This window comes from Anser brachyrhynchus, assembly GCF_964034855.1.
Source record: "Anser brachyrhynchus genome assembly, chromosome: 16".
Taxonomy (NCBI): domain Eukaryota; kingdom Metazoa; phylum Chordata; class Aves; order Anseriformes; family Anatidae; genus Anser; species Anser brachyrhynchus.
The window spans coordinates 12,083,103-12,107,440 of NC_137734.1; the positions used below are offsets into that span (position 1 = coordinate 12,083,103).

Sequence of the window (24,338 nt, forward strand, 5' to 3'; positions counted from 1 at the left end):
CAAACCAGATTGGAGAAAACCTGCTGCAGTGCCTGTAAGGAATTTTCAGAAAACTTTTGTGAGTTTTTACTGAAACCACAAGCCTTTATTTTTTTTTTTATCCTTCCACAATTTTTCTGTCTAACTTTTCAAGGCACTTTTACTGAAGATTTACTGATAGAAAGCTTCTACTGAGTGCATTTGATCGCTCCATATTTCAGAAACAATGTAAGAATGGAAAAAATCTCTCTCTTTAGGCTCCATTATCTTACACTCCTGTTGTCAGCACTGAGTTATAAAGAACCGGTGCTACGCTTAAAACGCTGAATGGCTTAACTGCTCAGAACATAAAATGAAAGCACTAAACTTATCAGTTTTGTGTAAAAAACATGCACTTTTCCCTTACAATAAACAAATAGATATATAACAGCAAGCGAAATAAAGCAGGCAAATGCCTTGTCTTCTCTCCTTGTTGTGCTGGGCTGTAGCTGCCTGCTGTAAGAAAATACATCGCTGGCATTGACTTTAAGCTCCATGATGGGAATGAGAGTTGCCGTCTATTCACAGCCTCGGTGGCAAATTGGGTCATTTCCAGGGGTAGTACTGTAAGAGATTTTGTCTCTGAAATTAGAGCCCCCTCTCCAAATGCACAGGTCCAGCAAAGCTGTAGAGAGCACCCCAATTTTGTGTTGCGGTCATGATCGTCCTGCCAGCGATGAAAATCTGCTGGGCAAGTGTGTCTGCTTGTGATAAAATTGATAAGATAAATGATTTTTGTAGACAAAGGAAATGCAGGATATCTCATCTATCTGGACCGAAGAAATCATTTGATATAGTGCCACATGGGAAATTATCAGCTCAGCTGAAAGCGTGGAGAATTTATACAGGAACTGTAAAGTGGGTACAGCACTGGCTAAAGGGAGGCCAATGACAGGAAACACCTAAAGGGGAATTATCGCTCTGAAGTGAGGTTACCAGTAAACATCCCCCAGGACCAGGAGCGGGACTGAACATATTTCATTTCTGCACTGACCTTGGAAGGGAACGTGGGAGTGTGCCAATGACATTTACAGCTCATGCAATGTTGGGAGCATCGTCAGGGCACACCAGGATGGGGCTATTAACTGACGACTGACCTTGAAAACTGAAGTAAAATAAGTGGGATAAAATGCAATAGTATATAACGTATGGACAAGTTCTTATGGAACAGTAGCAAAAATTTCAGCTATTTGTTAGAAGTGACCAAGTGTATTTGAATGTCATGGGTTAACCATTAATGGCCAATTATATGGTCTCAAGAATAAAATGATTAGGTATATCCAAGTGGGATTTCCAGCTAGTGCTGGAAGTCCAGGGAAGCACTAATTCAATTTGACAAAGGTTGGCCTCATCTCATCAGAACTAGGTGCGCAGCTCTTCCCAAAAGTGTGAGAGCTACGAATTCAAACTGCAAATGGTCCAGTGAAGGGATCTGGGACAGCCAGAGGAACACAAGGGCTATTCGTCTGAGAGAGGAAGAAAGCACTTTGTTGATTTAGGTGAAGACTGGGTGTGCAAAGTATGGGAAGGACAAATTATTTAAATAAGCCAGGAATTAATTTAGGCTTGAAATTAGAGGAAAATCTCCGTAGCAAGAAGTGAGGACAAAACCCTCAAACAGCTGTGTCAGTGGTGTGTGAGCAGTGCCTGACAAAGTTCTCTTAATGGAGCTGCAAGTGGCCAACAGGAGCTGGGGGTCAGGCCAAGGAAGACACTGTACTAGTTGGCTTTATCATTTTACACCTGGATCTGAACAGCTCAGTTATGCAGTGAACGGGGCCAAAATGAGACCACGAGATTCACCTGCCTGCAGGCCACGTGTATTGAAAACCCAAAGGGGCAGCCTGGGCACCGCTGTCAGCTCAGCACTCTTCAAAGGATTCAGAGGATACGTACAGAAAACGTGTGCATTTGCCAAAACCGGGCTCAGGCCATGAATGATTCATGAACAGAAAACAAGGCTACATTCATCGGATAATTTATATGTAAACCACTCATTCCACCAGCTACAGAAAAAAGCCCAGATCCCTGCAGGTCAGGGCTGTAAAGAGCTGCCAGCGGTGGGAAGGATGCCCTTGTATTTATGCCCTGTGAGGTTTTCCCATCAGGCTGTCACCAGCCCCTTGCTCCCCAGCACTGGGGATGCTTGTGCCCCTTACCACCATGGACATCCTGGGTGCACAGCTCTGACGTGCAGATTTCTGGGGTGCTGAGCTTGCTGCAGGTGCTTTGATTTGAGCGGTAATGGCAGCGCTCACCAAAAGCCAAAATCCTCACATCCAAAGTCATTGGGGGGCTGTTGGCATGATGGCTGAGGAGACATATTGCAATTTATTGGGATGGAAAGAGGCTTTGGAGGCATCTGTCCACAAACCTGCTGTATAACAGAGATCAAGGGAAGAGGCACTCGAACACAATCCACGTGTAAAAGCGGACTATTTTCTGTGCTGGAGGGTTCTGGGGTCTCTGCAGATAGGCAACACTAATTACTGTGCTCATTTTAGTGTTGCTAACATCCATTCCTCATTATGAGCATGGTCCAGGGTCACCAAAGCCTTCTTATTAATTCCACAATTCTACGATGGGTAATGAACTGCAGATAAAGCAGGAAGGAGACCTCAGCTCTGTGTTGGGAGTTTGCCATTGCCCTGCCTAGGAGAACCCCAGCCTCATGGAGCTACATGGTTCCTCCAACGTGAGTCATCCTGCTCATCCTCCCCGAGCTCTGTTTGTTAGGATCCTGGCTCTTTCTGTTTGCTTTCTGTGCAATGCAAGCATTTGCCCAGCAGCTGGTCTACAAACAATCAACAGCATTCTGTTTAAGAACACGTTTTTAATATCCTTCACTAGTATTGATCCGACAGTTAAGTCACTGAATGGTCCGGAATCTGCTGAAGAACATAATAGACAGCAAAAATATATTACGACCTCAAGCAAATGGCTTGAAACCTATGAAATTTACCTGAATGTGGTCACTGACCACCACTCACCTCATACCAATAGGAGAAGCAACTCCACCAATTAGCGTTTTTAAACCTCTTTATAGCAAACGGGGCCAGATGGACAATGGCTCTGCCCCAGTAGTGCTGCTGTTATTTATCTTTTATTAGGAATAGGCTGAGCTAACAGACAGTTTCTACTAACTTGCAGCTGGAGATGCTCCAAAGCTGTCCAGCAGCAGAGCGGTGAGTTCATCGGGGAGAGGCAAAAATACTCAGAGTATCAATGGGCAAACCAGGAAAACCTGTGGCTTGGATTTCCTTGTAGATCATCTGTCTTGGAGCTAGGATGTCAGCCAAAAGGCTTTAAGGTCATTGGTAATGGGAGTGGGATCTAACACTGCTTCGTCCTGACCGTGGAGAAAAGCGTGTGGGCTGAGCCCTGCCGCACGGTGTGAGCGATGTCGGGCAGCCACGACCGCCCTTGTCGGCTCATCGCTGGGACTTGCTGCTCGCGGGCTCTGCTCTGCGCTGCGTGCACCGCATGTGCTGTTCCTGCAGTCCAGATGTAGGCAGAGGTGCCGACCTTCTCCTTAGCAGATACGTCAGACCATTTCTTTTGGTTTTAACTTCTGAGAGCGTGATTGCTGAGTTCTGATGAATTCCCATTTTTTTAAGAAATTAATTTCATTTAACATCATAAGCTTCCTAAGGCATTTGCTTTCAAAGGCCTGTCATATCTGCCTGTGTCTGCTACGGATTTCCATTTTTTCACATCCATATGGTAAGAAATAAATGAAAAAAAAAGCAAAAATGCCCTGTTTGATTCTAAGTTGCAGGCTTTTGATAACCAAATCTTTTTTTTTTTTTTTAAACTGATAGAGGCAATGGCCACCTTCTAATTCACAGCATTATTTCCGTTCTGCAATCTCCATGGCCCTGTGCCGTGCTGCCAGAATATGCAAAGAAGTTTCTTGATTGTCATCTCTACCTTGCAAAGCTGTTCTTGACTTTGAAACTGCTGCAGTTCTTGCAAGGCTTGTTTTCAACCTGAATAATTCTCAGTATTTTCCCCACAGTTCTGCATAGCCTTCTGGTCCTCACTTCAGTGTTGGCTAAGCTGTCACTTACAGGAGCGATGCTGTCATTACAATATTTGATTGTTTTTTAGTATAGCTATCATTGAAAGCATTTCATAAGGAAAGTAGTTAGTTATTTCTTGTAGTGGAGCTGGTGGCAATGCCAAGTAGTGGGGGGGGAAGAACTCGCCTTCAACTTGAGCATTGCTGTAGCATCAGGCACACAAGCTGCCCCTGCCTGCATCTGGACCTGAAGATGGCACCTGGCAGAAGACACACATCTTCACTTGTGCTGCATTACTCCTCCAGACCCCCCAAATGCGCTTGCAATGGACACCATTACCACTGAATGCTTTTTGCAATGCAGAAGTTAAACAAGGATGTTCCCCTGAGCCCCCAGAGCTTGCTCTGTAACAGTTACTGATTTTTGGCTTACTATCAGTGCTGTTTTGATTTGTTCTTATGATAAATATGTGGTCTTATGAGCCGAAACAGAATACTTCTCCCCCAGGGCTTACCATAACCAACTCTTCCATTTTGCTGAGTGACACTGCTGAAGACCTTTCCAGTTTACCAGCTATTTTTTCTTTCCTATTTGGAGCATGGAGTCATTTTGCTGTTTCCTTGCAAAGCTTTGCCAGTCCCTCATTTTGTAGAGCAGTAATTTTTTTTTTCTCCATGTTCACATTCCAGGAAACATTCACCATTTCAGCAATGCTGATGGACTTCAACTTTGAGAAAACTGATGTTGAGTTTTCTATGTAATATTTCACTGCTGTTTTTATTAATGATGGAAGTTTGAGTTATTTTCCAAGGTCACTACCTTCATGGACCTTCTATCACATAGCTTCAAAAAGCTTCTACCTGCTTTTTAAAACTGGTTTGGGTGCTGCTTCTTTTGTTTTGGTTTGTCGTTGTTTTTTTTTTTTACTGTTAAAATCTTTCTTTGTTAAGGCGTACAAGGGGGTCCAGCTGCTATAACCTGAGAGTTACAACCTTAGCGTGTGGATGAAGGGTTTTTCTGTCACTTCTTTGAGAAGCCACTTTGCCTTCAGGATCCATCTCCTTCCTCTGGTCTTTACTCAAACGGCATTTTCCAGCATTGTTCTTTATTTTGTGGGGAGCTTCTCCTGCTGCTTTTGTGAGTGTATGTTGGAGAAGCTGATATTGCCTTTCACCCACCCTGACTCTAGGGTTACTTGCCTGTAACCTGGCAGTGGCTGTTGTGGTTGACAGCAGCCTGCTGAAGATGCGTGACCTGCCAGTCACAGCCTTGTAGCACCTGATTTACTCTTCAGTTCAAACAGACATTGAGTCTGTGCTCGTCTTACAGCCTTACACTGTTGATTTTGTTAATTTTATTTGGTTCTGTTATTTTGCGGTGTTTTATTTTTTTTGTTACTCTGAACTTTTTGGTGCAAATTATGGTTCCTTCTATTCTAATTCTGTTTCTATTCTGTATTCTATTCCATATTCTATTTCTATTCTGTATTCTAATTCTATTCTAATCCCTGCCAGTGGTCATTCTGGAGCTGTGGTTGTGATAGCAGGTAAACGCCACCAGTCTTTCACTATTTTGATTTTCATAACCCAGACTGCTGTTTGATTGCTTTTCCCTCACACTGGTTGATTTTTCCTGGCTGAAATATCTCATTGTTTAGAGGAAGTCATGCCTGGATTTTCATTAGAGCCTGGAGACAACAGAAGAGCTGACCCTTACTCTCATCCCCATAGCTTTCCGTAGGTGTGTGATATTAGATAAATTACAACCACCTAACTGCCTCACAGATTATAAGCAATTTTTTCTGACATGCAAATTACTGCAAATTATTAGTTGTGTAGATGTTGTACTAAAATCAGAATCATCCATATAACGTAAAGAAGATTTCAAACTCAGTGCAAACCTGTGCTGAAGCGTTCCTGCTCTCAGCAGTGCTTTGTAGTTGCAGTAAGGGCAACTCCTGAGAAGCACACCAGCAGACATTATGTTGTTTTATGGGTCACAGGGCCAGCTCATCACACATCTCGTACATTTATCCAGTACAACGTCCTTGGTATTTGCCTGCATACCGGGATCACAGGCTTTCTGCCTCTCCCTGGATATGTCTCCTCTGAGGCTGTAAAATTGTTTGAAATCAAATACAACATTTTAATGATCTTATGAATTCCTGGGTAGAGTTACTGCCTAAAATAACCCATCACATCCAGTCAGAAGCAAGTGTCCTGATTCAAGTCTCATTGCCTCAAATGAGAGGCATGTAAGGAAACCCTCTGTCATGTAAAGAAATTCTTAGAAGCAGTGTGCCTAAATAGTTGCAATAAAGGGTGAAAGCTAAATGTTAGGTCAGGGTTGGCACTAAAATTTGCTGGTTGAACACTCCATTAATGATAATGGTTTAAGATCTGGCTTCCATACCAGGATGGATTTCCTGCATCCTCTGGATCCCAGTAAATACCTGCTTGGAAGAACAACATCCCTGTCAGCTCCAGCTTTAGAGCTCTGCACCGTGAGTGGACAAACAGCTCAACCTTGAAGTTCAGTGCTTTACATTCAGTTTGCAGTTTGGGTGGTAGAGGAAAGGCTCTACCTATTCTGCTGAGAATTGTCATTCCCAGTGTTTTGGAAGTGGCTCCTTCCCCCATCCCCAGCTGCACGTGACAGGCTGACATGCCAGCTGAAGCCCTGAGTGCAGCATCTGCTCTCCTCCCCCCTGCATCACATGCGCGGACCCTATTTATAGCAGGAGAGGATTTTTGCTCTTATGCATCATTCCATCCAGCAGAAAGCAAAACAGAAGGAGAAGCTGGTGCACGAAAATGCTCCCTTGAGCCAGATTTTGAACAGAGAAAGGAGGAACAACCTCCTGCCCCTTGCAGTGCTCTCAGAGCAAACAGAACCGCACGTTGGCCGCTGTGCAATGCCCAAGAACCTCTTGGAGGCTACCATACCATAGGGATGAGCAAATTTGAATTGAGCCAAGTGTATTTAGTTTTTAGAAGACTGGCATAAGTCATCTTTATTGAATATAATTTAGTTTTAACATATTGCTCTGTGCTTGAGTTATTATCTTCACTGTGCTTGGAGAAATAAATTACATTGAAGCCTTTATTTTTGACCTGTGACATCAATACACGCCATGGACAGATTCCAAAATCTTATCAGCTTTGGCATGGCTATTAAATTACAGTAGTGAACAAACCTCTTTAGAAATGAAAAATGCTTTTGGAGCTTTGACCTTTTACATTTCAATTCGTAAAGAGCCCAGTGCAAATGGGAAATGCTGATCAAAATCCAGTTACTTTAATCTTGCAGGGTGTCCTTTCTGCAGAAGAAAGAACAAAATGTATCTTCTTGCTTTTTAGCCCTTCAGATCTTGACACCAAAGTTTGCCTGGACTATGATATCTGGTGCTAGAAAGCAGCACTTATCAGCAGAGAACACAGCAAATTAGCCAGAGACAGAGAGTTTCCAAAAAGAAACCTACTCCAAAATGAAGATAGGAATTAAAATTGGACAAAGGCACACAGCTATTCTTCTGGCAGGCAGTCTGCCTTAGTTGATGTGCAGAGAACACGCACAAGGAATCTGCAGTATTTTAACCTCCGCTCCAGCGCTGCCTTCAGCGTGCACCGAGGCTCCTTCTGTTTGGAAGATGGGGAATTGAACTGAAACTGGCATTTCGTGTGTTCTTAAGCCAGTTAGCAGTTCGCCAAGATTTGGGTTGTTTTCTCACTTCTCCCACTGTGGCTTCTGTCTTCACAAACCATTTTCCCTCTTCCAAAAATTCTGCATTATTCCTTGTGCAGCACATGGCAATGTGAAGCCTGCAGTGTCAGATGGGGAAATAGATTGGGATCAAAGGACAAGATTTAGAAGCTGTATTGCAGAGCAATATGTAGCAGCTCGAGTGAAATAAGGTGTAAATAAAGGTCTCTATAGCAAAATTGACCGGTTTACAGAAAATATTATCTAGCGTTCCCCATGTTTTTTGACTTTTCGGCTCTTTTCAAGCAAGTGGAGTAAATGCCTCAGTGTTTCCAAATCTTTCAAGGAAGCCTAAGATATCAGGTGCTTTTCAGAGGGGTGTTGGGTATTAATTCCTTTCTCACTACTTCTCCTAGCTCAGCTTGCTTTCGACATTATTCAATAGTGCTTTATGTGTTTCTGACAATTTTCGGAGAGAGACAATGTTTCTACTGTCAGTAAGAACAAAAAGCAAAAGTTACACTTAAATTAATGAATACAACTGGACAGTCTTCTACAAATTTGTCTTTCCCTACTAAGCTCTAATGAAGCAGTAGCACTAAGGAGATGCAGAGGAGTTTCTGGTTTGTTTGTGATTTTTCAAGAGAGCAGTTCCATCCTAGGACATCCATCAGCAGCATTCATTTATATTCCACTTTAATCCTGTATTAGCTTTTAATAGCTGGTGAAAATCTTGACATTCACTGGAAGGCACTAGCTAGTTTCCTTGCTGAATCAGAACGAGGTGAGGTGCAACTGTCTGGGGCACAGGAGGGCCCCTATGTTAGTGAAGGCAGCAAGATAATTGAGTATACTGATGCACCAAATGGGACCTGCACTTCTAAATGGATAATTACAGGCCAATAAACTCATTAAGAGCAGCTTTGCAATTAATTTTTATTTATCTATTAGAGGTGCAATATTGGACCTAAAATTATGGACAGCAAGTAGTTAACAAGTCTGCAAGCCAGGTCTGTTAGCCAGACAGTTAAAATAGAGCACTGAAAAGCCTAATGTATGTTAATTGAATGCCAGTTGATTAAACATATTCATTGAGGTTTCACATATAGGTCATAAGTAATCTATCTATTACATACTTGTTAAACCTCATTAAATAATTGCCTAGTGGTATTTAACATGCAATAAGTATCCCCTGAAATTCAACTAAAATGTATTCTTGCATCTTCTTATGAATTTGCCTAAGTGAATCGATTGAAGAATGTTAAAAAAGACTTGTTAAATCAAATACTGCAAGTGAAGTTTTTAAACAGGAGAGATCTGCTGTTCTGTAGTGCAAGATATTCCAGTAAGCCTGCCAAAAGGCATACAGTATCTGCACAATTATCCATGTAATTCTGTGCTGAGGAAGAGGATTAGTCGCTGCAAAGCCATGCTCAGGAGCACGGAGCTGGAGTCTGCAGGACAGAAGCAGAAACCAGTGCCTAGGTCGGGAGAGGCATTGCAAGGCATTTGCAGGATGAAAAAGCCTGGAGCTGCAAACCTGACGTCTATTTTCATAAGTAAAAAACATTTGCTAAAAATCTGAATGTTTTTCCACAGGTACAAGGCTCGTTCATGCCACTTGTCCCTTCTGGATCATTAATACGATCTTGCAGTTACAGACTCTTGAGCGGAACAAGCCAAGTCCCCTTCCAAACATAAATTAAAGCCTCGTGGAGTCTGTAGGAGGCACTCACTTTAAACCACACATTGCTCATCAAAGGCTTGAGTAAACTTAGGCACCGTGTCTAAATGATTTGCCTAGACTGTCTCAGAAAAATAGATGGAGAACATCATCAAAAACCTTCAGAAATCTAAACCTTGCACCTTGGTGGTGTCAGGGAACGCGTGGAGTGCACTTAGCCTCAGCTTGGGAACTGCTTCTCTTCCTCCAGAACAGACACTGCAGCAGAGCTTGAAAACTTTCCCCTCCTCCAGCCAAATGCATGTGGCTTGCCTCAGCCATAATTGATAATAAGCAGCAAAAAAAAAAAAGAAGAAAGTTTATCAGCTAGAGCTTAGTTGTTGATGGATTACCGAGACATCTGGTTGTGGCACGAATGACCAGCTCATGCAATTTATAATACTTTCTGTGATGCCCAGCATCATGGACCAGGCTCTTTTTAAGAAGATAGATGCAGTTTATTCTTCCCTGGGTCTTCCCAGTGTGTTTCAGAGCCCAAGAGCACTAGCAGGCCAAAGCACCCCCTGCCTCCTCCCTCCAGTTTATCTCCAGGTGCCGGCAGTCTGGGGGCCATCCACGTTGGAAGTGACAACCCTGGGAGCTCCTCTCTTGTCTCACACAGGGCCAGAGAGCCAGAAATATGGCACTGAATTAGAAACCTGGAAATCTTTTCTAATATCTGAGAGACATTTGGCATTTAATACAGATGGGATAGAAATTTTGCTGAAATCTGCTGATTTTTTTAAACTTACAGGGAATTTGTAGCCAATGTTATACCATGAGAATGAGAGCAAACACCTGGGGGAGCACGTAGACCGTAACAGGCAGGAACCTGTTATTCAGTGCAGCTGGCTAGTATACCTGAAATACCCATTTCAGAGGAAGAATGTGCAAAACTCTTTCAAAACTCTGCTTTGCTCACCACTTGCCAGAAACCCAAGATGCTCAGCAGAGCTTTCTCCAGGGGCTGTGAGGACCCCAGGGTCAAGTTTCCGTAAGTCTCAGTATCCTTAGCAACAAAGAAGTGCCAAATGGGGAAGCCCATTTCCACTAGCAGCCATCCCTACTTTGTAACCAGCTCTAGTTTTGGAAATATATTTCCAGTATCCTTTGCACTTGTTTTAGCTTGCCTAATTGCCTAGTCTTTAGCATATAGCTCAGAAAAGTTGCCTCATTTAGAAAGGCACCTTCTAAAATGTAGTTTTGAGGCTTAAGTGGGTATTTGGAACGTCCACCATGTAAATGAAGCATGTGGCCACCATGCTAAATATCCTGTGCTTGCAGACTGGTTTTGTCATGTTTCTGCGGTAAACATTTGTGAAATAGGTGTAATGATTTAACATTTGGTGTAATTGCAAAGAGAGGAAATCTAGGAACATTGCTTAATACACTTCTAAAACATAAAAACAGCCATTAAACAATATTATATAATTAAGTTTCCATTTAATGGTGTTTGTGCTTCTAATTCTAATCTGGAAATGTGATATATGCACCCACTTCATAAAAGGTGTGCTGTGAGGTTATTAGTAGGCAGTGATGATAAGACTTTGAGTTTCTTTAATTTTTGCATTATTAAAGAATCCCTTCCTCATGCTCACATAAAATAATGGCAGAATTACCCTCGCAGAGGTGAACACCAGTAACACAGGAGCATTGTTTCCATCCCTCTGCTATTTCAGGAATAACTTCTGCCTTTTTGCTTCACCCAGGTGTTGCAGCTCCTCCATCCGCACCAGCCTTGCCCCTAACGAGGGACTGCGGAGTGACTCTGCCTCGTTTAATAAGACCCAAGAGAGACAAAAGGGAAGGAGAGAAAGGCTTCTTGTGCACACAGAGGGGAAATCACACTGGAGCTGCATGGCTGGAACAAAGAAGTGATTCATAACTGAGGCTGAGGAAGAGTGTGTGAAGGGAGAGGAAGGCAGGTATTTTTCTTACCTATTGAAGTGAGGAGTTAATTTAAGTCATTGAAATCAGTTATTCATTTAACTTATTTATATAATTAGTTATTTTTCAATGTTAATGCATTCAGTAACACTCCAGAAATGGGCTAAAGGTCTTACAGCAAGCAGCTGCAGATGTCAGATACCCAAAACTTTTATCACATGCTGGCTTAGGCAGGTGGTGAGTGCTGTGGTCCCTGGAAGCCTGTAGGCAGGCTCTGGTGCCTACGCAGCCTCCTAGGGTGTTCAGAAGGCTGTGTTTATGAAGTTCTTTAAACGACAACATTTCTTGTCCTCCTGTCACTGACGTTGGGATGAAAGAGGAGAGGTTTACTGGCAGTCAGTAGGGATAATGAAAAATCAGAATGATGGTGATTTAAGAATCGGTTTTATGGAAAGACAAAAAGACATGGTAGCATGTGCAAGCATCAAGTGGTTAGAGGCAAAGGGCTTTATATTGTGCTTGGTGTGATGGGTTCAATGCGCTTCATAAAAACAGGTCGGTATCATCTGCGTTAGCCATAGAGGGAAACTGAGTCAGAGCGTGTGACTTCTTTGCGTTTAGTACTAAGTCAGCGTCAATCACACGAGCTTACTTACACAGCGTGAGGTGCATAGCATGGTGAAGGACTGTCAAGTACATAATATGTGCAAACTTCTCATATCAGGAATCATCTGGACAGCACAGAGAAACAATACTCACTTTAATCCAATAAATGAGCTAAAAATACACTAGTTATGAAATGCTCCTTAATGTTATCTCCTGGACAAAATTGTGCTATTCTGTAAGAAAGAAACCACTTCTCTCCAGTCTATTACACTTCTTTGCGTTCCTGCAGCAGGGTGGAGAAAAAACTATCTTTCAAACGTTGCCATCTGCAGCAAGGTTTTAAATGGTCTCTTACAAACATTTATTGGGAGGTAAGCAGCTACGTGGGCATCAGTCCTCTTATGAAGGAATGATTGATAAGCATGTCAGGACAAGGTTAGTGGAGTGATGCTCCAGGACCTGCCCCACTGCCAAGCCAAAATAATGATTTAGATTGCCAACAGTATCAGTGAGGTAGCAAATAATTTTGGTAGATCCTTAGGTAGGCTACGTTTTTCCTGAAAGGAAAAAGAGAAGAGTTTAAACTACTCGTATGTGAACTTGGTGTTAAATTAACCGTAGGTAGTCAGGAAAGGAGTAAGGCATCATTGCCAACAAAACATCTATTCACCAAGAAACAACAGCCAGGGAAGCCAACGGAATGTTTGCTTGCATTAAGAAAGGGCTAGCTGATAGTACAATATTGTGTTGTAGCTTTTATATGAAGTGACACCAGGACACAGACACTTTGCTCAGTTTTGCTCTCCAGTCTTAAAGAAGGATTGGGCAGAAATAAAAAAGGTCCAGGGAAGGCACTGAAAATGATGAACAGAATGGAAAACTGCAGTGTGTGGAGAGATTAAAAGATTAGAACCATATATCCTAGATGTTAGAGGAATAAGGGGTAATGATAGAGAGAGATAAAAAGTAACAAAGTGTTTAAAGAAGGTAAGGCAAGAACTCCTATTCCTCGAGCAGAAGGCACATAAAATGAAATTAAAAAGCAAGTAGTTCAGACCTTTATAGATACCGTGCAGCCAGGTAGCAATACCCTGCAGAAGACTGACATCTGTGTAAAGTGTCCAAGTGTACATTGGGAGCACTGACCTTACTATAACAAATAAAACCCCTCATGGTCCTGAGCTCGGCCCAGCCGTGAGTTCCTGAAGTCCGAACGATTATGAGGCAGCTTAGTTCATTAACAAATTTGCTGCCTCCACTCCTCAAGCAGCAGACAGAATAACTTTCAGAGAAAAATACAATTTTATGTATCTCTGTACTGAGATAGAGATCAGTCCCCCCCCCCTCCCTTTATTTCTTTGGAGCTAATGAACTGGAAACCTCTCTGTGTGAAATCTGCAGTGATAGGAATTATCCTCAGTGGCTGGTGCAGCAGCTATCTTAGACACCACATTAAGTAAGGCACCCCGTCTCTGCTAGGAGACTGTTCTGACTGCTAAAAGGGTGAGCGGTTTTCTAAAGCGCATCTCAGCTTCAGCTGACCGGGTGCTCCCGGTCCTGTCCTGAGCAAACCCAAGCACCCTGGGGTGCGACAGCCACAGGTAGTGCAGGGGTGGGTGCGGCATGCTCACACCAGGTACTGCGGGCCTGCTCACAGGAGGTCAGTCAAAGGAAGGCACAGATTCCGAAATCATGTGCTCAGCCTCACAGCGAGGGCCCTGGGCAGCTCCTTTGACTCTGTTTCAAGCAGCCTGGGAGACTGATGTGAGTCATGGGGCACTGCCGTGGGCTCAGGGAGGAGCTGTAATGCTGGTCCTGCTCTCTGGCGTTTATTAAATTATTTTTCATCGCAGCAACGGCACTGTGGGCTGAGCACTTCCAGGGAATTGTTGCACTTCTCAGATGGTTAATCACTTGGCCTTTGGCCTCCTGCCTTATAACTCAGTTTGACATGTCCTATAATTACTGCTTGGAGAGTTTTATTACTTAATTATGGTATCAGCTATTGCAATTTAACATGCCATCAATCCCTCCATACCAGCCCCCTATATACCCCCAAACAAAACTCCCCTTTCAATCACACTTTTCTGCAAATTTCCACAAGGGAAGGAAATGCAGATTTTGTCCTTTGATCCATACCTTGTAAAATTTGCTAAAGTAAAAAGTTCTTGCCCATTTTCCATGCCTCGCCCACTTCTCCACTGCCGAACCCTTTGATTTTCAGACTTCCATAATATATGTACATCAAGCAGCCAAATCGCCTCATCCTTTTTAATATATCTCCTAAAAACAAATGAAGGCTCCACCACACAAGCTGTTGGTTTGGTTGAATGTCTGTCTGGTGCTTCACAGGCTGCATACTGAGCGCGCTTAATGCTGAACCGTGTCCTCCTGGGGACTGGTGGCCCAGCCCTCCCCAGCCAGCGCGTGTCTGCTCCTGGCACAAAACATTTCAGCGTGCTTTAAAGACCAGCTTCACCACTGTCGTGTCGCAGGAGGTAGAAACCATTGCTGTGCCATTTGGTCTGGGTTTTGAGGAAGAGGTTCAAGCCACCTCCTATTTCTTGTGGTCTTTTCTTCAGGGGAAGTGTGAAGCTGAGGTTCTGTAGTGGCTCCTGAAGGCAAGATACTTGTGATAGCTGAAAGGAAAAGCATTGGTGAAAGATGATTTTAAACTGTCTTAGCTCTCATCAGCAGACCCCAAAGCGAGGGTGCGCTGATTTATGACAACCTCTCAGAGCTGCCCACAGACTGTTTGACAGACCAGACAGACACAGATTTTTAATAGCACACGGTGCAGCTCCATCCCCTTCCACCTCCAACATCTCTCCTGCACCAGGACCAGAGCTCAGCATAAATCTGCTGTGTGTGAGCCAGGGGAATTGTCCCCCGGCCTCCTGCGGCTTGGAAGGGCTGCTTCAAGAGATAGAATTAGTACCTTGATGCCCAGTATTGATCTCTCTTTGATTTATACTCCCTTGATCTGATTTCCTTCTTGGCGTCATGAGTATAAATCAAAAGTAACACCCACAGGAGTCAGAAGTTAGGCTGGCATTAAACTTGTGTAAGTGAAATTGAGGTTCTGCTTCCTTAACTTCAGCCTCTCCTGGTGTGAAGGGAAAGCAGATTTGAGTAACGTCAGCTGTCTGAATCACGGGAGTACAGCACAGCCAGGCACTGCAGGATGCAGTCTTCAGCCTTTCTTTTTATTTACTTCTTGAACCTGGATTTCAGAGGAATTAATCCCTGGATTCTCTCCCATAGCATTAGTCTTTCACCCTGAAACATCCCTGCCCACAGCAGGCAGCAGTCCTCCCTTTCAGACTTCATTTGGGGGTTGAATTAAGTTCTCCTGGTGGGATGTGAGGAGGGAAGTGAGCAGGGACAAGAAAACTACTTTTGCAGAATGATGTTCGACGCGTGACCATTTTGTGTTGAGTCATTTGGGCAAGAGCCCACAAAGAGAACAGAATTCCGTAACCACTCAGTTTTCATTCCCAAGGTAGCTCAACAACTAACATTTCTCCTCCAATTTCAGTGGCGTTTCATAGCTTTATCCAAGGGATTATTACAGCCTTGAGACTCTCCTTAGGAAATTCACTCTGTCTTTCTAAGACCACTCTTTGGATGTCCTAAAATATCCATTAGTTTGTCCTGAAACTCTCTCTTATGTACTGAAGAGGTGCTGCGTAGCGAAAAAGAGAGGAAGAGTGGCCTAGGTGTGCTATTTTTCTTCATCATGGCATGAGCACCGAGGGTTGCTGAAGGTCTGGGGGGATCAGGCTATATTCTTACGGTGTGGAAGTCCACTCTGAGTAATAGAACCGGGGTGAAAAATTTATAAAGGAGAAAGCTTCCAGCACTCCCCTGGCAACTCTCAGCAGCAGCCCTGAGGTTGTGATGCGACTGATGGAAAAAGTAAGTGGATATGAGCAAAGGCCGTGGACCGTAAAAAGGCTTTGTAGACAAAATGGGCCTTTCTAATTAAGTTGTGTTTTTTCACGTTGCTGGGAGGGAGTACTGCTTGGCTGTCAGGAGTAAACAGCCTGCTCCTCACTGGTTCTTCTTCCTGCCCAGGTATTCTTCAGCATCTCCCTCTTGGTGCTCGCTGTCAAGGCACAGAGACAGCTTTTAATGAAAGCATGGCAAGATTTTGAAAGTTTTATTTATTTTTATATCAAACATTTAAAAAGCAGGTACCTGTGGATTTACAGCTGATTATTATTACAGTACTAGTGTTACCATGATTTATCTAAATATCTGTTAAATATGAATGGTCTACAGTCACAACACTGCTTTTGGGAATAATTCCAGCCTTTTTAAATCCTGTACATTAAATTATTGACTATCGTGCTTAACTCTCAGAAAACACAGTAAGGCTGTTGAAGAAATATATTTGCATGCCAATGGTCTGAAATTATGTTGAAACTGGCTCATTAGATTATTTGAAGTTTTGTCTGATATCACGTTTTTTACGACAAGCCTTGAGACAGCTCCACCACTGGGAACGTGCCCTGGGGGAAGGCTCTTCGTGCTCAAAGACCAACCCGGGGCTGGAGGCAGCATGCCAGACTGCATATGCATGAGAATTTTGCAATATGATGCCATGAGTATCATCTTATAGCCTAGGGGAAGGATAAGAAGAGAATCAATGCAGGCAAAGTGATGCCCGTTCAATTTGTTTTCAACACATTGTCAGCTCTTTCTTATATTCTCTAACCTCTGGTAATGACAAAGGGAAAAGAAGCTGATGAGAGATTGGTTTCTCTGGTGTAAACCTCCAGGCACCTCGTGTGAGCAGCACATTATACGCACCGCGTTGTCCTAGGTACACGAAAGCACTGGGATCTTCCATTTTGATGATGCCTCATTTCTTAGGGTAAATAAGGAGCATGTTTGGTGGAAGTCCAAAGAGCTTCTCTGATTAGTTAGAGCCTCTGCTGAGAAACCAATTAGTCTAAAGTTTGAATGCTCTTTAGGATTGTGACACTTGCTAAATTGGGTTCAGAGAGCACTGGGTGGACAAAAAGGTGCCTGTTTTTATTATTCTGTATGGGAGCATTTGTTTGTGCTCAGACAAAAAGGGGCAGGTAGAAAAAGCCGTTTCCCTTCAGACACCAGCCTCCATTTCCAAGCAACATCAGAGGGAGCTGAAAGGAACAGAGGGACAAGAAGAGATTTGTGATGAGTTTTGCTCGTCGCTGCAGGGTACAAGATGGAAATATGAACGGCTCCCTTTGATTAATGTATGCCCAAGGTCACACATGCAACTGTAACAGTCAATAGCAATCAGATTAGTGTAATGTATTATTCAGTGTTTATGATGGTAAATTTGTATAGCGCCCGTGAGGCAGCTTTTATCCCCTTGAAATGTTTTCTGAATGCCATTTGGGATTGACACAGAGCTGAGAATCTCCAGCTGACGTTCCTCCTGTATAATTACCCACTTCCATTGTTTCTGCATGGACATATGCTTGGATGTAGTTGTTCTGCAGTTGGTTACCAGCCTAATGGTTTTTGCCCTCAAGAGTTATAATATGGAAAATAATAAAAAGGAATGCTTTTTACTGAAGGTCCCAAGTGCTTTACAAGTACTGCTTATTAGGCTTTGCTGCAAATTGGTGATAGCTATACGTACGTGCAGTTCTTGGCCCATCGGTGAGCACGCAGGATGCAGTGCTGCTCCGTGTGAAATCCCTGTCACCCCCTTGTTGCCAAAAGGGCTGTGGATCCTGGGCAGGGCCTGATGGGGGCAGATCCAGGCAAGAATGGGAAATCCTGAGATGCCCCAGTAGGCAGCTAACATCCAGGTTAACGACGTGCAGCAGATAAGTGGATCTGCATAAAACTCAGGGCGGAGGAGAACTCACTGGGTTAGTCATTTTATGAAATTTGTAAATGTAGACACATCAAACCTTTACAGGGTTTGGTCACTTTGAACTCCAGTAAATAATTTTATGCAGTGGCTCTCAAAACCGCTCACTTGAAAACTAGCTCTTTTTAATTGGCTTGGAGGCAAGCCATCTCTCGTGGACTGCGAAGCATCTAGAAAGCTGTTGGCAGTGCACAACAGACATCAGCATGCTGTAGCTAGTTAGGGGAAGCGGTACTAGGAGTACCGTGGGGACTTTTATTATATCCAGTCGTGTTCAAAAGTACTGTTAATGACCTGGAAAAGCAGATAAAGAGCACATTAATTAAATTCCCAGATGATACCTAAATTGGGAGGCATAGCAAACAACAATGGGGAACCATCCTGTAAAAAACTCTGCTGGACCAAGGGAGAAAATAAATGAGGCAAGATGCAATTAAGTGAAATCTGTGGATGGGTGGATCGGTGGGTGGTATTGGTTGGTGTTGGTACGTGGAAGAAGAGGCAATGGGGGAAGTCCAAAATGGCTGATATTTGACAGTATGTTTTTGGCAAGGCAGCATGGCCACGAGTCAGACTGTCACACAGTTAGGTCTGAGTGAGCAGAGGCATTACAAGGGAGAAAGGAGGTAAATATTGTCCAGAAAGCACCAGCTGGGCACAAGTAGAAAATTGCATTCAGCTATGACCACTTCAACACCAGTAAGAAGCTAACAAATAAAAAGTAATTAAAAAGGAGTGACAGAAGGTATCTGATAGGTAGAAGATTTATAATGGCAGTTTTGCTGAGCTGAAATTTGGATGGAGGAGGGAGAAATATAGTGAGCATCATCCATTTAAGATATAGATAGATGTATTAACATGTAGATAGAAAAAGAGGCAGGGATTCCTGATGGCAGCCAGAAAGCGCTCACTAGGGAGGATAGGAAAATATTGGCTGAACATCAGTGTCAGTTTCCTATTATCAGAGCAATTAGTCCTGTTGAATGAGCTCTCAAGAAAAGTGCTGAGTGGTTTTAAACTGGTACAGACCGAGATGTGGGAAAAAAAACATACTGCAGAAAACAGCTTTCCACTGGCAGCAGGTTTTAAAAAATCCTCCTTTTCTGGCAGTTTTGTTTATAGCTCTGACAGTTAAGTCATCCTGACATTCAGTACTGTGACTCTTAGGACTTTGCTGTTTACCATTTTTAGTTTTACACATAGGAGGGCAGCAGTTAATAAGGAAAAGCCTCCCAGAGCAGGTGAAGGACCTCCCCTATTCGTTCCTTGCAAAATTGCTAGCAGGGGAAGTCTCCACAAACTTTTATTAAACTTTCTGCAGCTCTAAGCTGGTGGGAACGCTTCTACAGCTCCCTGGTGCCCTTCTGGATGGCTCAGGGCCCCTCATGCTTGCTCATGGAAAGCTGTAGGAGATAGGTAGGAGTATTTCAGCATGGTGCACATTTGTGGTTACAGCATTACTGGGCCCCCAAGACACTGCAATGGTCCTGAGCATCCCCCCGATGCCGGGCTCAACTTCATATCTGGCCCCAGCACCAGGCCAGTCCTGGGGGGGGCAGATTTTGTCAGCAATGAACTCTCTTGTAGATACTCCAGGGTAGCCCTCTGTTTCTTTTTTGGTTGAAATAATATCAATCTTTGGCTTTGTCTTTCTTTTTGTTCCACCCCCAAAATTATGAAAAGAGTGAGCATTTAAAGCAAGACCTACATCCTTTTCCTTTTGCAGTAGATATTAGGCACTGAACACGGGGGCTTCAAACATAGTAGCATACTTGCATGGAAAGAGTCATCTACAGAATGCTCGTTTCTGTGGCTGCAGGAGAGAAAGGGGAGGTTAGATTTCGGAATGGTGTTCCTGTGGTCTGAGATGTGGCAGAGCCTAATAATAAGTTCCTGAAGCTCATGAAAATTCAGTTCCTTTTTGATTTTACAATACTTTGAAGTTAGCCCAGCTCTGAGCAGTGGGTTCCAGTGGCTTGTGGATGACATCCAAAGGCTCTTCCAGTGTGAATTATTCTGATTTTGTGATTGTTATTCTGCCCTTTCATTTTGCAGACACAGACAGAACTGCCCAAGGAAGAGCAGGACTGGTCCCACACTATGTCCTGCTGACCACCTCATCCTGAGAAAAGGGACGTACTTGCTCCTGAGACTTCCAGACCTTTTTAAGAAACTCATAATGCTCTGTGTAAGTCCCCAGTATTTGGCATTCAATGTCAGTGCAATCTGCAAGGCCAGGTACCAGAACCAGAAGGAAAATTTGGCCTTCCAGGGCTGCATCAAAGCGAAACTGAGTGCTAAGCTCTGACCCCGTGTATGCAGGAACCTCCCCGGCATGAATCCTGACCCAGCGTTGGGATCAGGATGCCAGACCATGACCTTCACCCATCCCCCAGGCACAAACACTGTGGAAGTGGTTCAGAAGGGTCTCCTTGCACATTGCTGGGACGAGAGCAGCGTACACCACCAGCCTCTGGCCGTCCTCTCCTTCCTCACTGTGTGTCACCCTGTCTGCCATGGCCCGCCCGTGCTGTCACCATCCAGCGCTCCTTGATCCCTTCTCCAGCGATAACACACAGCCCCAGGGCTGGTACTGGACTTCAGCTCTGTGTAAGCAGGCAGGCAGCAGGTATAAGTGCTCCAGCAATCATATTATTGCTTACACAGTGATTGTACTGCACTGCAGGATAAAAAGGTTCTTTCATATCAAGTACAGGAGCCAGACTCAATCCCTATTGTACCCTCTCACTCACTTTATTAAGTTTACTTCATTTCTGCTCTGTCTCTGTACCTCTGTGCCCTCTGCTGTGTGTACCAAATCTTATTGACATTTTAATATTAAATTATTATGACAAGAAGATATTCCACTTGCTAAGTAATTTGTTTTATTCTGAGGAAGATTGGAAGCTGCAGAAAAACCATTATGAAAGATTTAGACAATGGAGTGATACTGACTGATACAATATAAATTATTATTTTGTCGGCAGCACACCCAAATTCCCTACTAAAAATTTAAGTGATAAAGGCAAAAGTTAGAAAATTAAATTTGGAGGGATGAAGAGAATATTATGCACAGAGGAAAAAAATGTAACATTCAGACACAGATATTAAAGAAAAACATACCCCAAAGAAATCTAGAGCAACAAAAGGGGTAATCACTAGATGAGCATTTGGCCCCAGTTTTGCTCGTTCAGAGTGTTTTTCATGAAATTGTCACTGACTTCGGGACACAATTAGTTCTCACAAATACAGATTTGTAAGGATGAAGTGGGGATGGAATTTCTTCCTGTTTGTGTTGAGAGGTATAACAATATGTTATTACTATAATATTAAATAAGAGGTAAAGTAATAAGGACTTATTCTGTCTCACCTTCTCTTTGTGAAGGACTGATGATCAGCTGTCGTAGAGGAAGGAACACAGCTCCTGCTCCTTACCTCCCTCCGCTTTCCCTCTCCAGAAACCCTTGAGGAGCTCCAAGAACCAGAAGTTTTTGCATCCTGCACTGGCCCGAGTGAACCTCACATCCTGAAAACGAGGTGACCTGGCACTCGATATTCCATTGCTTGAAGGCAGGCTGGGGACCAGAGCACGTGCCCTCGCTGCTCCTGTGGTCCGTCCTCAGCAAGGGAAGCAGCTGGTGGAGACAGTGCTCCGGCAGTAAGTAAAGCTCATGGGTTTTGGTGATGTCTTCCTGCTTCCAGGGTGTATCCAAGCTCATAGCTAGCTGAGAAATAAACACCCGGTGAACATGGCTGTTAAAGAAAGGATTGTTTTATATGGGACTTATGGTCCTAGAGCATCACTGCCAGGCCTTACAGTTGGGATTTCATTTCAACTGCATGGCCTTTTCTATAAAGAACGATTAGCCAAACTGTTGCTCCCACTTGGCAATTAACCTAGATACCAGTGGAACTGTAATTTAAACAAAAGTAACTCATTCTTTGTCATCATATTTTTAAGAGTAAGGTTGCTGTTGGCTTTCTGGATGGAGGCGAGTGTTGGAGTCACTTCTGATTTGAAAGCACTGTTGTGTGCTTAACTTAGATACAGTTTTCTTTGTTGAAACAACCTTGATAACACCCAAGGGAAGCAGCTTTTTTGTATGACCGTATTAGAAATACTGTGAATAGCAGATACGTTTGGGAATGAAACGTCAGGATTTTTCCCATCTGTCAGTGGTCTGAACTGGGGAACACTGGCAAACGCCTCTGTCCAACTGTGACCTTGTGTGGAAGCCGAGGAGTCATATTGTCATGGGCCAGCTTTGGTGAAGTAAGGTGAAATGCTGAAGGTTTCCGTGAGAGTCAGTGGAGCAGGCTGGGGAGGGACGAACACCAATTACTGAAATCCAGCCCGCCTTGTAGTGAAAACCACAATAAACTACAAAGGTCAGTGCCCGATGTGGGTATGAACCTGTCCCACACAGGCTTGTGTTCAGCACCTCGGGAGAAACCTGAGGGTCATCTGTAGGTACCTGCTCACGTAGCATCTAAGGAAAGCCTTCCTACAAGGCAGAAGTTAGGCATGTGCATTTTTGTGGACCTGATAGATCACAGGGGCCAAAATTCTCATATGGATACACTCTATTTGAGGAAGGTGAGTTGATACAGGCATCATACCTAGCTCTTGACTCTACTGGGATTTTTTCTTTTAGATGATTACAGCAGCTCTGTGACTACAAGTCACTGTATAAGCAGCTTTGTCCTCTACTAGTTGGATTTATTCGTAATCTCACTGTAGATTAGAAATGAACCCTCAGTACCAACACTCACTGTCTGCAAGGCTGATTTGTTCCAAACTGATGGACACGTTCCTGCTGTAAATCTAAGCACAGTGGGGAGCTTCAGGATTTTTGGGTGGCTGGAAAGTCTCACCTTGGAAACAGTGATCGTTTACTTGCTAGCAAGGGAAACGTGACTACTGGTAAGAAGGTAATCAAGTCTTTAACTAACTGGGTTTGTGCCTAGAATCGTGTCTTGCATGCAGCTCTTCACACTCTGTGGTGTGAGATTTCGAATTGCGCAGGGAGAACAGAAAGGAGGCTGAGAGCACCAGCACTGCGAGAAGGACTCGCTGCTGTCTCCCTTTAGGGGAGAAGCAGCAGGCAGTCTCGAGCTGGCTTGGTCCCACCTGTGCTTCTCAAGAGGACTGTGACACCAGGGGTAATGTGACACTTTCATGATGAGTCAATTTAAGATTTTGTCCTCTCTTTTCCTGGGCAGCCTGGAGCAGTTATGTTCTCCCTTCTTTCATGGAGAAAAAGCAGACTCGTGCTGTCTGGGGAAATACAGATTACAGCAGCTATAAAGCAAGAGGAAAAAATCCAGTACACGGACTCTTGCCTTTTCTTGTTGTTTGTAAGTCTTAGAGACTGAGCATCTGCAGTGTTTGAATGACATTCCTATAATAAGGACATCACAAACATTCTCCTGTATTAGACAAGGGGTCCCAAGACCCCTAACAGATGGAATTAGGTCAGCACTGTTTCCTTTTAATCTTGGGATGATGACCTCAATTGCAAAGGTATTACCTGTCATCTTGTCCTGAGAGCGATCCGGTTCCTCGCAGCATTTCACACTTAGAACTCAACAGTGCTGATATGAGTTGAAAAGAAAATAGACAATTAAAAGTGTTAGCTCATTTTTTAAGACTCACAGGAGCACCACCCTTGCCTGTAGGAGACAGCTGGGGAATTTAAGAATCACCGTGTTCATAAGGTATTGTTATCATATTGAAGTCTAACTTTTGTAGGTCTGTGATGATAAAGTTTTGAAGATGAAAGATTGGCCTGTAGAAATTACATTACAGAACAGCCATTAAATATTAATCCTTGCGCACCTGAGAGATTTCAGATTAAAATTTATGATCCAGAAACAAAACCATGCTCCCTTCACATAAAAGCACCAATTGTCGTGGTAAATGCAACTACATCCGAGCAGAGAAAACAATCCAGGTTAAGACACAAGTGCAAATAATCTTCATGTAAAAATCTGGGGATTCGTGGTAAAGTACCAGGCTGTGGCGTGGCCACAGGAGGGCAGCAAGGAAACATTGTCATCTCCTGCTGGGCTGTTCACAACAGGTACATCCCAGCCCGGAGCTCTGTGCCCAGGGACAGGGGGCTGTGGAGCAGGGAGGGGACAGGCGGAGCTGGGGGGGAGCTTTGCCGTGCCCCCAGACCTCGGGGAGATGAAGGCTGTGCAAACGGCTGACGTCCCGGCCAAGTTCGTGAGAGGAATCAGCTGGGGTGGAGCTGCAGTGAGAGGTGTGCCGACATTTTTGGTGAATGAGAGCAGAGAAAAAAACATCACTTTGGGTGGAAAGATTCATTTAAGCTCCAAGTTTCCCTTCCTACTTTTGAAATAACATTAAAATAAGTCTCAAAATTAAATTTTTTTTTGAGCGTAGAGTAAAAAAAAATAAAAGCAAGCTAGACTTGCTACTGCACGTATCCAGCTGAGCTAGTTTGGTTCACCTTGCTTTTTGTTTGCTTTTAATATGGTC

At 43.6% G+C, this 24,338-nt stretch overlaps 1 protein-coding gene across 5 annotated transcripts in view; it reads left to right on the forward strand.

Moving 5' to 3' along the window:
- Window positions 1-24,338, forward strand: part of PTPRT (protein tyrosine phosphatase receptor type T) — a 582,374-nt gene that overhangs the window by 10,515 nt on the left and 547,521 nt on the right. For 3 of the 5 annotated variants that reach the window (XM_080557602.1, XM_080557611.1, XM_080557610.1), the window contains exons 5-7: window positions 11,175-11,386; window positions 19,889-20,021; window positions 21,219-21,491. The gene's annotated coding sequence lies outside the window, so the exon portion shown is untranslated. The remainder of the gene's footprint in view (window positions 1-11,174; window positions 11,387-19,888; window positions 20,022-21,218; window positions 21,492-24,338) is intronic. The other 2 variants (XM_080557608.1, XM_080557609.1) reach the window with 2 other exon arrangements.